Source organism: Antennarius striatus, chromosome 17, assembly GCF_040054535.1.
Source record: "Antennarius striatus isolate MH-2024 chromosome 17, ASM4005453v1, whole genome shotgun sequence".
In the NCBI taxonomy this organism is placed as follows: domain Eukaryota; kingdom Metazoa; phylum Chordata; class Actinopteri; order Lophiiformes; family Antennariidae; genus Antennarius; species Antennarius striatus.
Genome location: NC_090792.1, coordinates 15,196,589 through 15,208,855, shown reverse-complemented (window position 1 = coordinate 15,208,855; position 12,267 = coordinate 15,196,589).

The following is a 12,267-nucleotide window of genomic DNA, read 5'->3' as shown; positions in this document are numbered from 1 at the left end:
TCCCACATGTAGGGTGCCGGTGGGGGTGGCATATATATGAGAATGTGTAGATGAGACACCGCCAAAGAAGAAAGCCTGCCCTTGTGCTCAGAGAGTTAACCTTAAGTGGGGCAATACCTTCAAGTGCAAAGAGACGCTCTTTGTTCCCTCCGCTCATCTGATCTGCCCTTTACCTCTGCAGTCAGGATATGTGTGTGCTCATGTGCTTGCGCCAACGTGTGTGTGTGTGTGTGAGTGTGTGTGTTTGTGTTAGCAGTGGCAGGCCGTTTGAAGCCTATCTGATGGTTCTTTTGGTGCTCTACAGGAAACATTTGTCTGTGCATTGGATGAGCTCCTCCAGATGTTCCCATGATTCCATTGGATGCGTATGTGCACGCCCGACAGTGTGGGTACATCTGAATGTATGTGTGCGTGTGCACCTCGGTGTGTTTAGATAGAGAGAGAGGGGAGGGGGGTCGTGTTCCAATTAGAGATGGGTAAACTGTTGATGTAAAAGAAACTAAAGCTAACATTTACAGGCCGTGACTCTGTGATGTCTCCCATTGTGACTTCAGTCTGCACTGTGGCATCGGGCCAAAGGGGCGTTCAGACAAGAAGGATTGTTTTCAGATTCCACAGTATAGTTTCCAAAGTGCACTCCAGTTCTCTAAACACATTTTAATGTACAACCACTGTAGAAAACACTTAAGAGTCATCTTTTCCCCGTCTGAACTTCACATGCCCTGATGAAGCATTGGAGTTGCAAGAGCTCAATGTCTAATTTCTGCCACAGCATTACAACACAAGGCTTTGTTTTATATTTTAAATTTTATAAAATTGACAAATGACTTTAATAAAAAATCTACCAAGAACTGCAACACTAATATATTTCTATGACTCTGTTTAAACCAGTATGACCTAATAGCTTTCACTGGAATTCATCTCCACTAATGAGTTTTGGTATAATTCTTACAGAGCTGTGAAATAACAATCTTATTTAAATTGTAACCATATAGATTTTTGGGAGTAAAAATGATGATGATAATGATAATGAAAAGCAATCAAAGCTCTGACACTGAGGTTCTATTGATGTGTTATCAACTGTTTTGCTAAGCAAGTTTTTGTCGTCATGGTTTGTGTTCATAAATTAAGAACAAAATGATTGCCAAAAACCAAAAGTTCCACAGATATGATTGGAAATACAAAAGAAGTGGTGCTAAACCCAGCATGCAGCAGAAATAACACCCTTTTTTGTGTTGCTGTTCAGTTTTTAGTGTGCAAATTGAGATGAAACTACAATAGCATGTGCAAAGTATGGCTGCATCAAAATGGTTTTCAGAGGAGTTGTATTTTGACAGTTCACAAAGCAACAGAACGGTTCTCCTTTCAAAAGATTTCAGTCTGGATTCTGTTTTAAAGTTTGTGTTTTCACGTGCTCAGAATCTTGCCATAACAACCAAACCTCTGCAGAGGTTTAGTGTTTTATGCTTGGATCACAGTCTTGTAAATGACCCCTGAGTTCACCCTTGCATATCTGCGCTCATGCGTGTGCCTTGTCCACGTGTGCTGCCATTAACAATACATGGTTCTACATCTAAAGGAGCAGGTCGCGCAAAGCGCTAAAGGGAAGAACTGCTAACATCTTTTCCTTAACACCCTAACATCATTCCTATTTAATTACTATTGTGTTGTGTGCAAATTAATGACTTCAAATAAAAACAAAATATTGAAAGAAAATACATTTAAAATCATCTCATTATTTTAAGACAAATGTGTGTACCAAAGTCTTACTGTGATGTGAGGTTCCCTACCTTTACACCCAACCTGGTAAGCCCCATTGGTGCTACATTAGTACTTATTTGTTTCTCTGTGGAAAATATAAAGACTGAATTTATAACTACTCCTCTCATTCTCACAAGTCTAAGTCAACGTGCTTTAGAATAAGTCTGTGTATGTATTTGTGTCCTATACTTCACGTCACCAAAAAATGCTAACCTTTCTCTACTTCTGGAGAGCCACACTTGAGCTGTGACCTCATTTGGACTGTGAGCACCTGTGGAGGGTAAACAATTATCCCATTAGTGCTAAGAGAGGCAGCTCCAGCTCCGGCTCAAATAAAGGAGCCGTCATCCCCACCTACCCTTTGACAAGGCCCCTGTCCTCCAGACACCTTTGGTTTCTCCCAGCCCTCACATCTAAAGCCAGGGAGTATCTTGGAGGTGTGGCAGCACTCTCAAAGGGGAAGGGTGGGGGGTGTCATGGGGATCACTGATGTTCTATCGGTTGACAAAGCTCAGACAAAAAGTGCCTTCTCCAGCCGAGACAGACAGACCAGCCCACACACACCTGGATGGCCAGAGGACTCATAAGAAGGCTTGCTGCGCTTCAAAGTCAGTCTGCCACCTGGGCTCATAGCTGGGAAAAAGGAGTGTTGTGTGTGGGTGTGGACGTGTGTGCTTGTGTAGACACACACTAAAAGGCTTTAAATGCTCTGCAACTAAAGTCCTACTTATCTCAAAGTGAAAGAGACACACACAGATACTATACTTCCATATGCACACATACACACACACACACACACACACACACACACACACACACACACACACACACACACACACACACACACACACACACACACACATCTACTCGTGTATGCACAGATACAAACACACACACAGCTCCATGCTGAGGCTGGGAACCTGGGTACAGGGCTGCTGTAGGAGCTGTTTGAAGCCAGCTGTCACAACCTGACAGCCTGTTGTTTTAGAGGCCTTTGGTATGGCCAAGGGGCCGAGGGGAGAAAAACAACACCAGGAATGTGTACAAGTCAGGACCCAACAGTAAATCCTTCGTCCGTTTCCTTTCTCCCAATGCAGACAGAGGGGAACAGGGTTGAACAAGGGGGAGAGAAGAGGGACGTGGGACCGCCTTGAGTCTCAGACAAGACGCTGAAGTGATATGCAGCTCTCTGACATTCTCCACTTTTTTCTCACACCTTTTTCTCTGTTTTACCCGTTTGCATCCCCTCTTATCCTTTTCCGTTCTCTCTCCATCGCTTGCTCTCTGACCCTGCACGCCACATATGCGTTTAATTGCAATAGTTTTATCATGCGGCTGTTTATCCTGTGGCTGCATTCGTTCAGAGCCGACGCAAAAAAAAAAAAATCCGTTTAACAGCAAAGAAGGAATGAGAAGGGTGGAGAATTCACAAATACGTTAAAACGCACACATGTTCTCGTGAGTGACGGACGCAAACACACCCGCAATGCTACACAAATCCAGCTAACATCAGACAAACACTGACAACAGAAACAGAACGATATCCAAGTGCCTCCATGATGAGGACATATCGTACGCCCGCAGATGAGGACACAGGACCGGCCTCATTCTCTCGTGGGAAAGTAGGTCCTGCTTGTCTGCATGGTCACAAAACACAGCAACACATTACACTGCAGAGAAAACAACAAAATAAAAGAAACATTCTCAATTTTATACCCTGGTTTTAGCAGACAGACCTCACATCCTGAATCGAATCTTTGCTCGTTTACGGTTGTTGTTCCGCTCTTGAGTTTTGTTCACTGTGGTTCGCGATGCATGACTGCAACCTCTTTGAAGTTCCTGTGTAAAAGAGTAAAAAATTGAATGAAAAAAGGCAACTATTTGTATACGCAAAGTATCACATGACGGCGAAACTGACTCTTAATTCCATGAATGAGATGCAGTTTGCTAGTCATGAGCAGAAAGGTGTAAAATATGTTATTGGGCCAGTCATGCGCCTTTCTGAAGTCTGAAACATTAACCACATTAACCAGGTTGCGTTTATTAATAGATAAAACTGGATTAAACAATGTAGATATGAAGTCGGAGAAAAGAATTAAAAGCATGGTTCTGAGAGGAATTAACTAGTTTGTACAACATATCATCTGACTTGGAAAGACTTCAGTTTTTGTCCGTGTTTAAAACAGAAGATCCTAGGATGAAAAGTTGATAATATAAGCCATGAAAATGTCGGGACTTATGTTAATCATGTCCTCTCTGCAATTGTAGATCCCAGATAGGTATAGAAATGGTCAGACGGCTCCTAACTGTGACATCAGGACGGTCGTGCCTGTGGACCAGTGGGACTTAAATTATGATAACTGGGTTTAAAATAAGGACAACACTGCAAGAGTCAATTCACTCACTTTGAAGTACTATTAATTATTATACATAATGATTATATCTGAGAGATGTCATCTTTGTCTCTTTACTCACACCTAGAGAAGGGGTACACTAAAGCCGTGACCCTGGTGGTCCAGTCAGCTGTACATCATCATCCTGAACACTCCTCCATCTTCTTTGTGCTTTGAACTGAACACGGTTCACTGACCAGGCTGCCGCCTCCCTATTGGGATACATAGAGAAACCCAGAAAATCACCACAAAACTCTGTGGTGAAACTTTATGGGGCTCTCAAAGGAACATCCAACAGATGTTTGAAATTGTTTTTATGCCATTTTCCAGGCACATCTCCATCCATTCTTTGGTGCGTATCCCAATGTGTGACCTCACAGTCAAATATTATGCTACTTGGACAAAGCTTCCTAAAATAATTTCGGTTGTGATTGGAATTCATGAAATAAGAGTGAATGAAATTCTGGTTTAGCCTCGTGAAGTGTGACTGCATTTGTTCCAAGTCTCTAAATGGCTTATTAAGTGCTTTGGTAATTACATCATGGACATGAGAGAAAGGGGAGTGAAGGAGGGGTGGAAGGTCTGAGAGTAATGTTGCTGTTTATACAATTAATGTGATACATCGTGGTTCTGTGTGCCTAACAGCTGTGTGTGTGTGTGTGTGTGTGTGTGTGTGTGTGTGTGTGTGTGTGTGTGTGTGTGTGTGTGTGTGCGTGTGTGTGTGTGTGTGTATTTTTTAATCATATTTGCAAATTATTCACAAAAAGCCTCACCTTCAATGGCAAAGAAAAAGAAATCTACTTCCTTAGCCCAGGATCCCCTATTCTAAACATCCTGTAAAACAGACAGACGGATGGATGGACAGACAGACACACAGACAGACAAGCGGACAGACTAATGTGAGAAACATATTTTAAAGAATGAAGTTGACTAGATTTATTGTAAACAGAAGGAACAGATGCTTTGACACAAGAAGCGGATCAACATGGGAAGCAGTCGGCTGAATTCGGAGCTTGGTTTAATGAGGACAATGGCATCCTTTGGAGTCGGGACACTGGTAATGTTGACTGGAGATGGCCGGGTGACAGCAGCTGAGGTGGTGAAGTGGAGATGGTGAGAACATGGCAGGTTGGGATTAGATGAAGAGGAGAATGAACCAGCAAACTACCACAGAGCATCTCTACATTTAAGTTTGTGTATTTTCTCCAAGTCAGAATCTACTACTTAAGAACATTTTATTATCTATTATTAGCATTTTTTCTTTTGCTAAAATATTGCTGGGTAAATTAATTGATTAGGCAGCGAAGCAAAGAGAACCCCACAGAAACGATCCATAATCATATGGTGGAAAGCCTTTAATGATGATTAGAAAACAGACAGATTCCCACCCTTTCTATAGAATGCGTTTGACCTGTACTCAAACTGAACTACTTACAGAATGTATTTATTTACAGAGTAAGTATCCAACTATTTAACAGTCGCATTCTTAATAATGATGTCAATCCCTTTAAGGAACATTGATAATAAACACGCACCGCTAGGACACTGCATTCTCTCCTGACAGCTGCTCATGGTTGTTTATGTGCGGTCCGTAGATACATGCTGACATGGGGGTCTCCAGGTTTCAAGTCCTATGTCAGAACCTGACCCTAAATCTAAACCCCCTTCTTAGTCTGTTGCACCAGATTCTGCCCTGAGGGATGACATTGTGGCCTTAGGGGTTGCCCCCTGGCGTAGAGTCCCCCCTCCCTTCAAGCGCCCGTATTGCCTTCTGCAGCCTCGGTCCTTGCCCACCCCCCCCTCACCCTGTCTGTGGCTCTCTCACCACCCGGAAACAGGGGCCTTCTCCTGCATCTCTCGCCTGCAACGTTTGACAGCTAATATTTTTCTCCCGAATCCGCATCTGTAATCCGCACTTCCATGTAGGGATCCTGTTACGACCCCTCTTGAGCAGGCCAGCTGTTCAAACACAATGATTAATTAAAGGAATTCTGTTTGTAAAACAATCCACAACCTCTCTCTCTCTCTCTCTCTCTCTCTCTCTCTCTCTCTCTCTCTCTCTCTCTCTCTCTCTCTCTCTCTCTCTTTCTCTTTCTCTCTCTTTCTCTTTCCTGTCATTTCATACTCTCTCTTCCTTCATCCTGCAGCCTCTGCCTCTCTTCATCACTCATCCTCACTCTTTTTCTTCCTCTCTTTCGCTTTGGTTCCTTCCCCTTAGACTCCTGGTCTGGCTCCAGCTGAACACGGTGAGTAGTTAATCCTTATAGAGACCACAGAGAGCAGAGTTTCCAGTCTTCTTGCATTAAGTTGAATTCGCCCTGAGGTCCTTCACATTAACAAGACAAACATCTCAAATAAAGTTGCTTCAGCTAGCATGTGCATGTAAGTGTGAGGGTTTGGTTTGCATGTGTGTGTACTGTAGCGGCAGTGGTGTTGGTATGTGTGTGTTTTATGTCTAGTGCATTAGCAGGTGAGTCTCTTGTTGTTCAGTTCAGAGCTGGACACTCCGTTTCCTCCCCGCCTCTCCATCTCTCCATCTCACTTCTCATACTTTCCGTGAGTAGTGCAGGTGGTTGCTATTCATCACAGATGAGACAGATGTCTCAACTCCCATCAGGCCGCAGTGCATGGCGACCTCGCTCGTTCACACCGTCCAGCAGCGTCGGGGCAGAAAGGTCACATGGGCTACGAGCAGCAATGAGAAAGCGTGTGCACACGGATACTTCATTGCACAGCTGTCTCATCACAGGGTCCCCAGTGCACATAAACCCCTAGCTAATGTGCTTAGAGGAACTAGAGAGGCTGAATGTTCACAAGACACGTACAGTACCAGTCTTGTGAAGACCCAGCTCAGACTCTGTCCAAGATGTAAACAGCTTAAGCTGTGCTGCACACGCAAGACGTGCGTGCACCGAGTGCTCTCAACTGCAGTCTGTCCACAAATGTGCACAGATGTTTCATCACAAGACACACAAAGAGGCCATAAAATCAATTGGACCAAAACCCATTGCACACACAACCTTACACTTGCCTCGCAGTCGTCTCTCTCTCTCCCTAAAAAGCCAATGGGGAGTTTTTGAAACTATTTCTATTAGAGGTCTGGGTTTTGTCATCTGTTGTGGAAAAGGAGTCGGTGAAAGAATTAAGGCAAGGCTTTGGACAAGGGGCCTTGCTACCAGGGTTACTGAATGATCTTGCTTGTGAACGGTGACTTGCGCCACCTGGTCACCTCAGATCTCGCACACATGAAACACATCCTGTCGCTGGCCTTGAGAGGGCAGAGATCCTGCCTCTAACCTCCTTCACGTAGACTGGAACCTTTTACACCACCTGTTTCAGGCAGTACTGTCACCTTTATGGTGCCTCACCATTCTGTATAAACATTACGAAACCAGTAGTGGAAAATCAATGATCGGTCTGATGCTTTAATAACCAGGAGATTTATAAACCAACTAGTCAACAGAAGAAAATTAACCAAATATGTATTCAAGACAGAGAAACATCACAAGGGCTTGACCCTCATTACCATCAGGGCAGAGACTGAGATCAACCAGGGAAGGTAAAATATTATTTTTGGCATGAAATTTACTTATTGCCTAAAATGTCACACAAGACGGAGACACTGCTGTGCTACACGTCACGTCTCTTTTGGCTTGCATGCCATCTGAAATCACACAATGAGGAGCCGTTATGCGTATAAAAAAAGAATTGTCTTCACTCTGACGATTAATACTTAATATCTGTGTTAAACAGGCTAAAGTCTCGGTAGGGTCAAGTGGCTGCTCTAAATTCTTGTATCTGACCCTGAGTTTACACAAAGAATGGTCAAAGTTGTTAGAAATGAGTAATAACCAAGGGAAAAGCATGACTATGAAGGAGAACCTGGGAAGTCAGATGCTATTTCTCTTCATTAAACTGGATAACATCTTTTAATCCTTCTACCTTTAACAGTGGAATCCACTGTTGAATCTCTTGTCTGAGCTAATCCAGAAGAGCGAGCCCATGCGCTGAGGTGACAGAGTTAAATACAAAGTGGTGAAACTTTGAAATGGAATTACATTGTTGCTGCGTGGCTCATAGCAGCTTGGTCTCTTCCTCGACTCTGGATTCCAAACTTCAGAGATTCCAGGGAGGTATTAGGTGACTCTAACCGGAAATCCCCTCTCTGTGACCACTGGCATTTGTTTTCCTTAGCTGAGCTCCGAGATGGGTGGCATTGCGGGCCTGTGCCTCACTCATTCTGACTCTTCCACTTCCAGATGCCCAGGAGGGAATCGTTAGAGCTGCCTTCATGCCCGGCTGGCATCGTGTGGATCGAGTCCAGCTTCTAACATGCTGGGCTGCCTGGTTACAGTTTACATTCCTCCCTCGCTCCCTCCCTTCCTCCATCCCTCCCTCTCCCTTTTCCATCTGGCCCTGCGGCCAAGGCTGCACTACTAAGAGGGAGGCTTACCATTCTCTGTGGCTGAGGGGCTGAGAGACCTTTCTGCATAATTACAAACAGAAACACATCCACAATTTTGGCAAATTGATGATCTCACACCTTTGGTCTGCTGGCTGCCTGCTGTTCCTAAAGAGTGAGCCAAGGGCTAGGCACCGTCAAGAGGCATATATGAGTGAGGCTCTGGGCTAGGTTCCCGGCTGGTTGGGTAGTCGGAGGGGACAGAGTCCTCTTCCAACCCAGGCAAAGGACCAAACCTGTACAGTTAACAGTGACTTGTATTTACATACAGTGTACTTTGACAAAAAACATGATGTATAAGAAGGAAATCTGTGAATATGAGGGAAACATGAGTGAAAAGTTCACAACAAATTTAAGTAAAAGAAAGAATTACAGGACGTGAGAAGAAAAAGGAAAACAAGAAAGGAGAGGGAAGGAGCTGGATGAGGAAAAAAGAACAGAAAAAAAAAGGGGGGGGGGAGAAACATCTTGAGCTGGAAGCGTTCTTTTATCCTGGCCAATCTCGGCTGCACCTGTGATGACAACCCCTTGTGTGCAGTGCAGTGATTGTGTAAGCTGGAATGAAAGACGGGGGAGGCTGTGGATGGTGTAAGGGGCTACAGAGGGGAGGAAAATGTCATAAAGCGTTCCCCCGACTTATAAATCCATGACAAGACCCAGACAGTCACCCTGAAAACACCACCCAGTGTCCCCCTCCCCCTCCCACCCATAGGGTAATGTGGAAGAAGGAAGCGTGGGTGCAAATCACAAATCTAATGCCGCTCCTGCAACCCGTATTGGTCCTCTTCTAGCTCCTCTCCTACTCTCCAACACACACACACACACACACACACACACACACACACACACACACACACACACACACACACACACACACACACACACACACACACACACACACACACACACAAGCACACGTATATACACTTTGGGGAAGTGTGTTTCTTCCATTCTACACAAGCAAGCTGTTGTTTTAAATCATAATAGTAACCAGACTGTAATCACATTATTGCACACATGGTGACTTTGACAAGTGGTGGGAGTCATGTGCTGAGGCTTTGGCAGGGTTTGCACACCATTCTCCCAGCTGTGAGCTCAGCCTGACCCCCCCACCCCCTACCCCCGACACACACACACACACACACACGCGCGCACACACACACACACACACACACACACACACAAACACACACACACTCTGCTCTGCTCCGTTTCACTGTAACCTGCATGCATTAGTGCAGCCAAATCTACATCAGATTTCAGCAAAATGCAGTTACACATGTGAGTTGAGACTTGCTTCAAAAAAATCAACAGCATCCATTCCTTTGTTCAAAAATGGTGTTTACTTTTTCCTGTTGAGCGTCCCCTTGTGGACATGCAAATAATAACCACTTCAAATCATAAACAGAAGGACAGAAATATGATTTTAAGTTTTTGTTAGAGCTCATTAAGGAAAATATCTCCTTCTCCTTTTCCCTTCAGGGGAAGCGAATCAGTTTCCTCCATCTAACCCTGTCTTCTGCATCCACTTCTCTCACACTATCTACCTGCATGTCCTCTTTCACTACATCCATAAACTTCTTCAAAACTGAAAAAGTCTCTTGGATGAGAGACCAAACGTCTTCAAGAACTTTCTTAAAGTCCATTGGATTGACTTAAACAGCTTTGGATAACCACGACCTGGATAACTGAGAACCTACACAGTTATATTCTCCACGTTGACTTCATGATTTACCAATAAACAAGTAGTCTTTTGCCAATGTAGAAAGTTTATGCGGTGTAATCTGTACCTAATGATTAAGCAGCAATCATTTAGTAACAATCATTCCTCACTCTCTCATTTGTTCCTCATGTCCTCCTCATTCACTTCTCTTCTGCTCTCTGAATACTACTTGTGAAAGCTTTTGTAAATTGTTTTCATTTAAGCCTTGGGTTTTACTTTCAAAAGGAATTCTTATTGAACTACCACCTGCAGCCTTGTGAGTCTGTATGATGCACCTTTTGACGTGTTTTAGCAACACTGCTTTGATGTTTAATGTTCATACAATTAACTTAAGTTATGACAGAAGGAAAATCGCACCCAGTTTTTAATCGTCCTCGACACCACACTCATCTGCCAAATAACAGTCAAGAAGCAGCAGCTGGAATGAGAGAGTCAAATGGAATCGCTTCTTTTCTGGATGGGGTGGTGTGTTGACACTGTGAAACCAGACAGTGGTCCATAATTACACATAAAGTTCCCGCTAGTGCGTAGGCTTACATAAGAGAGATAGTGTTTTGACACGTGTCAAACAGCGTACTGACAAAGTGTTGAAGTCCGAGGATCTCATCCTGTCTCTTAAAGACGCGCTTCCAATTAATCAGCACCACAATACTTCCCTCAAGTCAAAGTCGCTTTTATAACAGTCTGTTTTTTTATTTTAGAAACAGACAACTTTAAAAAGAAAACAAGGCAGTCACAGACTGCAACAGTCCGCGACACCCCTGAATTTATCATTTTACCCCGACGTACACATTTTTGTGCTTCTGGCTTCGATTAACGAATTCCGCGATAGAGCGACGAACACTGACAATTACAATACATCACCGCTTCGCAGGATGTAGTAATAATTGGCTAATGACCTTTTTAGTCACTTGGGGATGAAGGCTTGTTTTGTGCTGTCTGTGAGTGTCCACATGACATCAGCTGCTGTTGACTGATGAAGACGGAGTTGAATTGGACGTGATGCCGTCAGCTGATTCATAGGGGTCTCCTCAGAGCGCCACGGCTCAGCATCAGGCAGGTGAAACGTCCACGAAGCCTCAATCCGGACCTCAGGATACCGTGAGAAAGACTGAAGGTTGAATTTGGAGCACTTCTGATCTCTTCTCGTCCAACTTTTAGAAAAAAAAAAGGTCTTCTGAGTTGTGGTTGAGTTCTCCACCGCAAAGCTAACAAGATCAGGCTGCGGGGTGGGCCTCATCCAGCGAGATCAGTGTGTGTGCTTGGAACCGACTTGGTTATTGAAAATAGCTGTAAGAGAAACTATACTGTAACCAATTGTGTGTGTGTGTGTGTGTGTGTCTGTGAGAGACAGAGACAGAATATATATATATAGAGAACCTACCAAAATAATAGCTTACCCAATCTTTCCACACTTTTAATACCAGCCAGGCAGCGGGCAAGCTGTTCAACGTCAGAGGGGAAGAACAGAGAACGGTAAATTGGTGATTTCAACCACATTTCCATGAACCATTTTGTTAACAAGGAGGACAATTTAAATAATTTATTGTAGTTGAAATACGCTGTTCCCCTTCATCCCTTCTCAGTCTGTTCTTCCTGAAACAAGAATGCCAAGAGTTTAGTAAATAAAGACGTTATAAATTGGAGATTGTCAAGACTGACAATCTCACAAGTCAACACAAGCAAACGTATGACAGTTTAAATACAACCTTTGCTTTTGCTGGTGAGATGTACAGCAGAACTTTGCTATCCCTGAATTTTACTCTCTGTGTAATTCTGGGCTCTGATTTATACCGGAAGAAAAAGATGAGAGAGAGAGAACATTTCTCTGCAAACACAGAAAGCAGATGTACTTTATAAACCCACCACACTAAAAAACATACCATCCTCTTAGTTGCTCGACACGTGAAAAGAATTTTGCGCAGCTT